This window comes from Mobula birostris, chromosome 17 (assembly GCF_030028105.1).
Source record: "Mobula birostris isolate sMobBir1 chromosome 17, sMobBir1.hap1, whole genome shotgun sequence".
Taxonomy (NCBI): domain Eukaryota; kingdom Metazoa; phylum Chordata; class Chondrichthyes; order Myliobatiformes; family Myliobatidae; genus Mobula; species Mobula birostris.
The window spans coordinates 51,598,920-51,606,169 of NC_092386.1; positions in this window are offsets into that span (position 1 = coordinate 51,598,920).

Consider the following 7,250-nt stretch of genomic DNA (forward strand, 5'->3'; position numbering starts at 1 on the left):
CTAACTGGTGACATCACTGCCTTGTATGGAAACAACAATGCTATGAATGGAAAAGGCTACAGAAAGTGATGAATACAGCTCAGTCCATCACAGATAAAGACCTCCCAATCATTAAGCACATTTACAAAGGCCACTGGCAAAAGAAATCGGCATCCATCATCAAAGAACCCCATTATCCAGGCCGTGCTCTCTTATTGCTGCTACCATCAAACAGGAGGTACAGAAGCCTTAGGTCCCACACCACTAGGTTCAAAGTACATAAATGTCACCATATTTAACCTTAAGATTCATTTTCTTGTGGGCATACTCAATATATCCATGGAATAATAACTATAACATAATCATTGAAAAACTGCACCAACTATGCTCCATTATTCCTAGATCCCTCTGTTCTAAAGCATTCTTTAATGCCCTACCATTGACCATGTATGTCCCATTTTGATTAGTTCTACCAAAATGTAGCACCTCACATTTTTCAGCATTAAACTCCATCTGCCATCTTTCAGCCCACTCTTCTAACTGTCCTAAATCTCTCTGCAAGTTTTGAAAACCTACCTCATCATCCACAACACCACCTATCTTAGTATCATCAGTTCTATGTTGTCGTTTAAAGTTAAATTGGATAGATATATGGACAGGAAAGGAATGGAGGGTTATGGGCTGAGTGCAGGTCAGAGGGAATAGGGTAAGAGTTCAGCACGGACTAGAAGGGCCGAGATGGCCTGTTTCTGTGCTGTAATTGTTACATGGTTATATGATTATTGGGTGTTCAATCAGTGTACAAAAGACAATAAACTGAGCAAATACAAAAAGGAAGAATCAGAATCAGGTTTATTATCACCGGCATGTGACAAGAAATTCATTAACTTAGCAGCAGCAGTTCAATACTATACATAATATAGGAGAAAAAAGGGGTAACAATAAATAAATAAATAAATAAATTATAGTATATGTATACTGAATAGATTAAAAATCATGCAAAAACAGAAATAATATATATTAAAAAAGTGAGGTAATGTTCAAGGGTTCAATATCCATTGAGGAATCGGATGGCAGAGGAGAAGAAGCTGTTCCTGAATCACTGAGTGTGTGCCTTCAGGTTTCTGCACCTCCTACCTGATGGTAACAATGAGAAAAGGGCATGCGCTTGGTGATGGAGGTCCTTAATGATGGACACTGACTATCTGAGACTTTCTGAGACAACGCTCCTTAAAGATGTCCTGGGTGCTTGTAGGATGGGTACAAGATCAAGCCAACTAAACTTATGCAGCTTCTTTTGGTCCTATGCAGAAGCTGCCCAACCTCCCACACCAGACAGTGATGCAGCCTGTCAGAATGCTCTCCACAGTATATCTGTAGAAGTCTGAGTGTTTTTGTTGACATACCAAATCTCTTCAAACTCCGAATTAAGTATAGTTGCTGTCTTCCCTTCTTTATAGCTGCATTGATATGTTGGGACCAGGTTATAGATGGTATTTGAGCTATGTCTAGCCACACAGTCATGGGTATAGAGAGAGTAGAGCAGTGAGCTAAGCACACAACCCTGAGGTGCACCAGTGTTGATTGTCAGCAAGGAGGAGATATTATCACCAATCCACACAGATTGTTGTCTTCTGATTAGGAAGATGAGGATCTAATTGCAGAGGGAGGTACAGAGGCCAATGTTCTGTAGTTTATCAATCAGGATTGTTGGAATAGGAACACTCACAACACACTGGAGGAACTCAGCAGGTCGGGCAGCATCCATGGAAAAGATCGGGCGACGTTTCCGGCCAGAACCCTTCATCAGGACTGTAGAGGGAAGGGGCAGAGGCCCTATAAAGAAGGTGGAGGGAGGGTGAGAAGGAGAAGGCTGGTATGTTCCAGGTGAAAAACCAGTAAGGGGAAAGATAAAGGGGTGGGGGAGGGGAGACAGGGAGGTGATAGGCAGGAAAGGTAAAGAAAGAATAGGGGAAAACACAATGGGTAGTAGAAGGAGGCAGAACCATGCGGGAGGTGATAGGCAGCTGGGGGAGGGGGCAGAGTGACATAGGGATAGGGGAAGGGAGGGGGAGGGAATTACCGGAAGTTGGAGAATTCAATGTTCATACCAAGAGGCTGGAGACTGCCCAGACGGTGTATGAGGTGTTGCTCTTCCATATACCGTCTGGGTAGTCTCTAGCCCCTTGGTATGAACACAGAATTCTCCAACTTCCGGTAATTCCCTCCCCCTCCTTTCCCCTATCCCTATGTCACTCTGCCCCCTCCCCCAGCTGCCTATCACCTCCCGCATGGTTCTGCCTCCTTCTACTACCCATTGTGTTTTCCCCTATTCTTTCTTCACCTTTCCTGCCTATCACCTCCCTGCCTCCCCTCCCCCACCCCTTTATCTTTCCCCTTACTGGTTTTTCACCTGGAACCCACCAGCTTTCTCCTTCCCACCTTCCCCCCACCTTCTTTATAGGGCCTCTGCCCCTTCCCTCTTCAGTCCTGATGAAGGGTTCCGGCCCGAAACATCGACTGAGCTTTTCCACGGATGCTGCCCGACCTGCTGAGTTCCTCCAGTGTGTTGTGAGTGTTGCTTTGACCCCAGCATCTGCAGATTATTTTGTGTTTAGGATTGTGAGAATGATGGTCTTAATTACTGAGCTATAGTCGATGAACAACATCCTGACATAGGTGTTTGTATTGTCCAGGTGGTCTAAGGCCATATGAAGAGCCATTGAGGTTGTGTCTGCTGTTGATCTATTGTGGTGATAGGCAGATTGCAGTGGGTTCAGGTCCTTGCTGAGGCAGGAGGTCAGTCTCGTCATGACCAACCTCTCAAAGCATTTCATCACAGTAGATGAGGAAATAATAAGAAGAAATAATGATAAATAAATAAGCAATAAATGTTGAGAATGTGAAATGAAAGCAAGTCCATAGGTCAAGGGAACATTTCAATGATGGGGCAAGTAAAGTTGAGTGAAGTTACACACACAAAACGCTGGAGGATCTCAGAAGGCCAGGCAGCAGCTGCGGAAAAGAGTGTAGTCAATGTTTCGGGTGAAGACCTGTCATCAGGACTGGAGAAGGAAAGATGAAGAGTCAGAGACTCTGGACTCTGAATCATCATCTTTTATTCTCCTGTCCTGATGAAGGGTCTCGGCCTGAAATGTTGGCAATATTCTTTTCCATAGATGCTGCCTGGCCCTCTGAGTTCCTCCAGCATTTTGTGTGTGTTGCTTGGATTTCCAGCATCTGCAGATTTTCTCCTGTTTGTGTTGAGTGAAGTTATTCCCTTTAACTCAAGATCCTGATGGCTGAGAGGCACAATTATTTCCAAACCAGGTGCTACAAGTCCAGAGGCTCCTGAACCTTCTTCCTGATGGCGGCAGTGAGAAGAGAGCATGTCCTGGGTGATGAGGGTCCCTAATGATGGATGTTGCTTTTTTGTGACAGTGCTTTGTGTAGGTGTACTCAATGATGGTAAGGGCTTTACCTATGATGGACTGGGCTGTATCCACTACAACTTGTGGGATTTTCTGTTCAAGTGCATTGGTGGGTATTTCTATACCAGACTCTAATGCAGCTAGTCAATATACTCTCCACTACATGTCTATAGAAGTTTGTTAAGTTTTAGATGACATGCTGAAGCTTTGCAAACTCCTAAGGATATTGAGGTGCTGCCGTGCTTTCTTTGTAATTGCACTTTAGTACTGGGCCCAGGACAGGTCCTCCAAAATAATAACTGAGAAATTTAAAGTTGCTGACCCTCTCAGCCTCTCACCCTCCGATGAGGATGGATTCATGAGCCTCAAATTTCCCTCTCCTGAAGTTATTTATAAGCTCCTTCGTTTGGCTGATATTGAGTAAGAGGTTGTTGTTATGGCACCACTCAGCCAGATTTTCAATCTCCCTCCTGTATGCTGATTCATCGCCACTTTTGATTTGGCCTGAAACAGTAGTATCATCAGCGAATTTGAATATGGCATTGGAGATGTACTTAGCCACACAGTCCCAAGTTTAAAATGAGTAGAACGGGAGCGAAGCACACAGCCCTGTGGTGCACCGGTGCTGATGGAGATCACCGAGGAGATGTTGTTGCCAATCCAAACTGACTGGGGTCTGCAAGTGGTGGAATCAAGGATCCAATTACTCAAGAAGGTATTTGCACCTAGGTCTTGGAGCTTATTGATTAGTTTTGAGGGGATGGTGGTATTGAATGCTGGGCTGTAGTTGATAAAAAGCATCATGATGTACAGTATAGAAACATAGAAACATAGAAAATAGGTGCAGGAGTAGGCCATTTGGCCCTTCGAGCCTGCACCGGCATTCAGTATGATCATGGCTGATCATCCAACTCAGAATTCTGTACCAGCCTTCCCTCCATACCCCCTGATCCCTTTAGCCACAAGGGCCTTATCTAACTCCCTCTTAAATATAGCCAATGATCCCCCCTCAATCTTCTAAATTCCAACCAGTATAAGCCTAGTTCATCCAGTCTTTCATCATATGAAAGTCCTGCCATCCCAGGAATCAATCTGGTGAACCTTCTTTGTACTCCCTCTATGGCAAGGATGTCTTTCCTCAGATTAGGGGACCAAAACTGCACACAATACTCCAGGTGTGGTCTCACCAAGGCCTTATACAACTGCAGTAGTACCTCCCTGCTCCTGTACTCGAATCCTCTTGCTATAAATGCCAGCATACCATTTGCCTTTTTCACCGCCTGCTGTACCTGCATGCCCACTTTCAATGACTGGTGTATAATGACACCCAGGTCTCGTTGCACCTCCCCTTTTCCTGATCGGCCACCATTCAGATAATAATCTGCTTTCCTGTTTTTGCCACCAAAGTGGATAACTTCACATTTATCCACATTAAATTGCATCTGCCATGAATTTGCCCACTCACCTAACCTATCCAAATCACCCTGCATCCTCTTAGCATCCTCCTCACAGCTAACACTGCCGCCCAGCTTCGTGTCATCCGCAAACTTGGAGATGCTGCATTTAATTCCCTCATCCAAGTCATTAATATATATTGTAAACAACTAGGGTCCCAGCACTGAGCCTTGCGGTACCCCACTAGTCACTGCCTGCCATTCTGAAAAGGTCCCGTTTATTCCCACTCTTTGCTTCCTGTCTGCCAACCAATTCTCTATCCACATCAATACCTTACCCCCAATACCATGTGCTTTAAGTTTGCACACTAATCTCCTGTGTGGGACCTTGTCAAAAGCCTTTTGAAAATCCAAATATACCACATCCACTGGTTCTCCCCTATCCACTCTACTAGTTACATCCTCAAAAAATTCTATGAGATTTGTCAGACATGATTTTCCTTTCACAAATCCATGCTGGCTTTGTCCAATGATTTCACTGCTTTCCAAATGTGCTGTTATCACATCTTTGATAACCGACTCTAGCAGTTTCCCCACCACCGATGTTAGGCTAACCGGTCTATAATTCGCTGGTTTCTCTCTCCCTCCTTTTTTAAAAAGTGGGGTTACATTAGCCACCCTCCAATCCTCAGGAACTAGTCCGGAATCTAAAGAGTTTTGAAAAATTATCACTAATGCATCCACTATTTCTTGGCTTACTTCCTTAAGCACTCTGGGATGCAGACCATCTGACCCTGGGGATTTATCTGCCTTTAATCCCTTCAATTTACCTAACAACACTTCCCTACTAACATGTATTTCCCTCAGTTCCTCCATCTCACTGGATCCTCTGTCCCCTTCTATTTCTGGAAGATTATTTATGTCCTCCTTAGTGAAGCCAGAACCAAAGTAGTTATTCAATTGGTCTGCCATGTCCTTGCTCCCCATAATCAATTCACCTGTTTCTGTCTGTAGGGGACCTACATTTGTCTTAACCAATCTTTTTCTTTTCACATATCTATAAAAGCTTTTACAGTCAGTTTTTATGTTCCCTGCCAGTTTTCTCTCATAACCTTTTTTCCCCTTCCTAATTAAGCCCTTTGTCCTCCTCTGCTGAACTCTGAATTTCTCCCAGTCCTCAGGTGAGCCACTTTCTCTGGCTAATTTGTATGCTTCTTCTTTGGAATTGACACTATCCCTAATTTCCCTTGTCAGCCAGGGGTGCACTACCTTCCTTGATTTATTCTTTTGCCAAACTGGGATGAACAATTGTTGTAGCTCATCCATGCGATCTTTAAATGCTTGCCATTGCATATCCACCGTCAACCCTTTAAGTGTCATTTGCCAGTCTATCTTAGCTAATTCACGTCTCATACCTTCAAAGTTACCCCTCTTTAAGTTCAGAATCTTTGTTTCTGAATTAACGATGTCACTCTCCATCTTAATGAAGAATTCCACCATATTATGGTCACTCTTACCCAAGGGGCCTCTCACGACAAGATTGCTAATTAACCCTTCCTCATTGCACCTTTGCTGTCCAGATGTTTCAAGGTTGAGAAAGGGGCCAATAGGATGGCATCTGCTGTGGACCAGTAGGCAAATTGGAACATATCGCTTCTCAGGCAGGAGCTGACATGTTCATCACCAGCCTCTCAAAACACTTCACCACTGTGGATATAAGTGCTACCAGTTGATAGTGTTTGAGGAAGGTCACCACATTCTTTTTAGGCACTGGTATAATTGAAGCCTGCTTGAAGCAGATGGGTACCTCAGACTGTCAAAGTGAGAGGTTACAGGTCTCAGTGAACAGTCCAGTCAGTTGATCGGCACAGGTCTTCAGTACTTATTCAGGAACAGTTATCACTCTACAGCCATCAGGCTCCTGAACCAGCTTCGATAACTTCAGTCACCACTAATCTGAACTGATTCTATGACCTACAGAGTCACGTTCAAGGACACTTTACAAATCATATTCTCAGTATTAGTGTTATTTGCATAATTAGTCTTCTTTTGCAAATTGGTAGTTTGTCAGTATTTGTCTGTTTATATACAGCTTTCTGTCAAATTCCATTGTACTTTTTTCCTGTAAATGACTGTAAGAAAAAGTAAGTCAAGGGATATGGTCCAGGTGCAGGTCAGTGGGACTAGGCAGAAAAATGGTTTGGCACAGCCAAGAAGGGCAAAAAGGCCTGTTTCTGTGCTGTAACGTTCTATGGTTCTAAGGTAATATACGGTAACATATGTGTATTTTGATAGAAAATTTACATTAAACTTACTTTAAACTTTGAACTCACTAAATAAGTGTTTTGTACACTTACCTAGTAGTTTCAGAAGATGAAGAAAGGATACATTCTAGAAGATGTGGGGTGATCCAGTCAGCCATATTACTGCTCTGGTGTCATTAGAG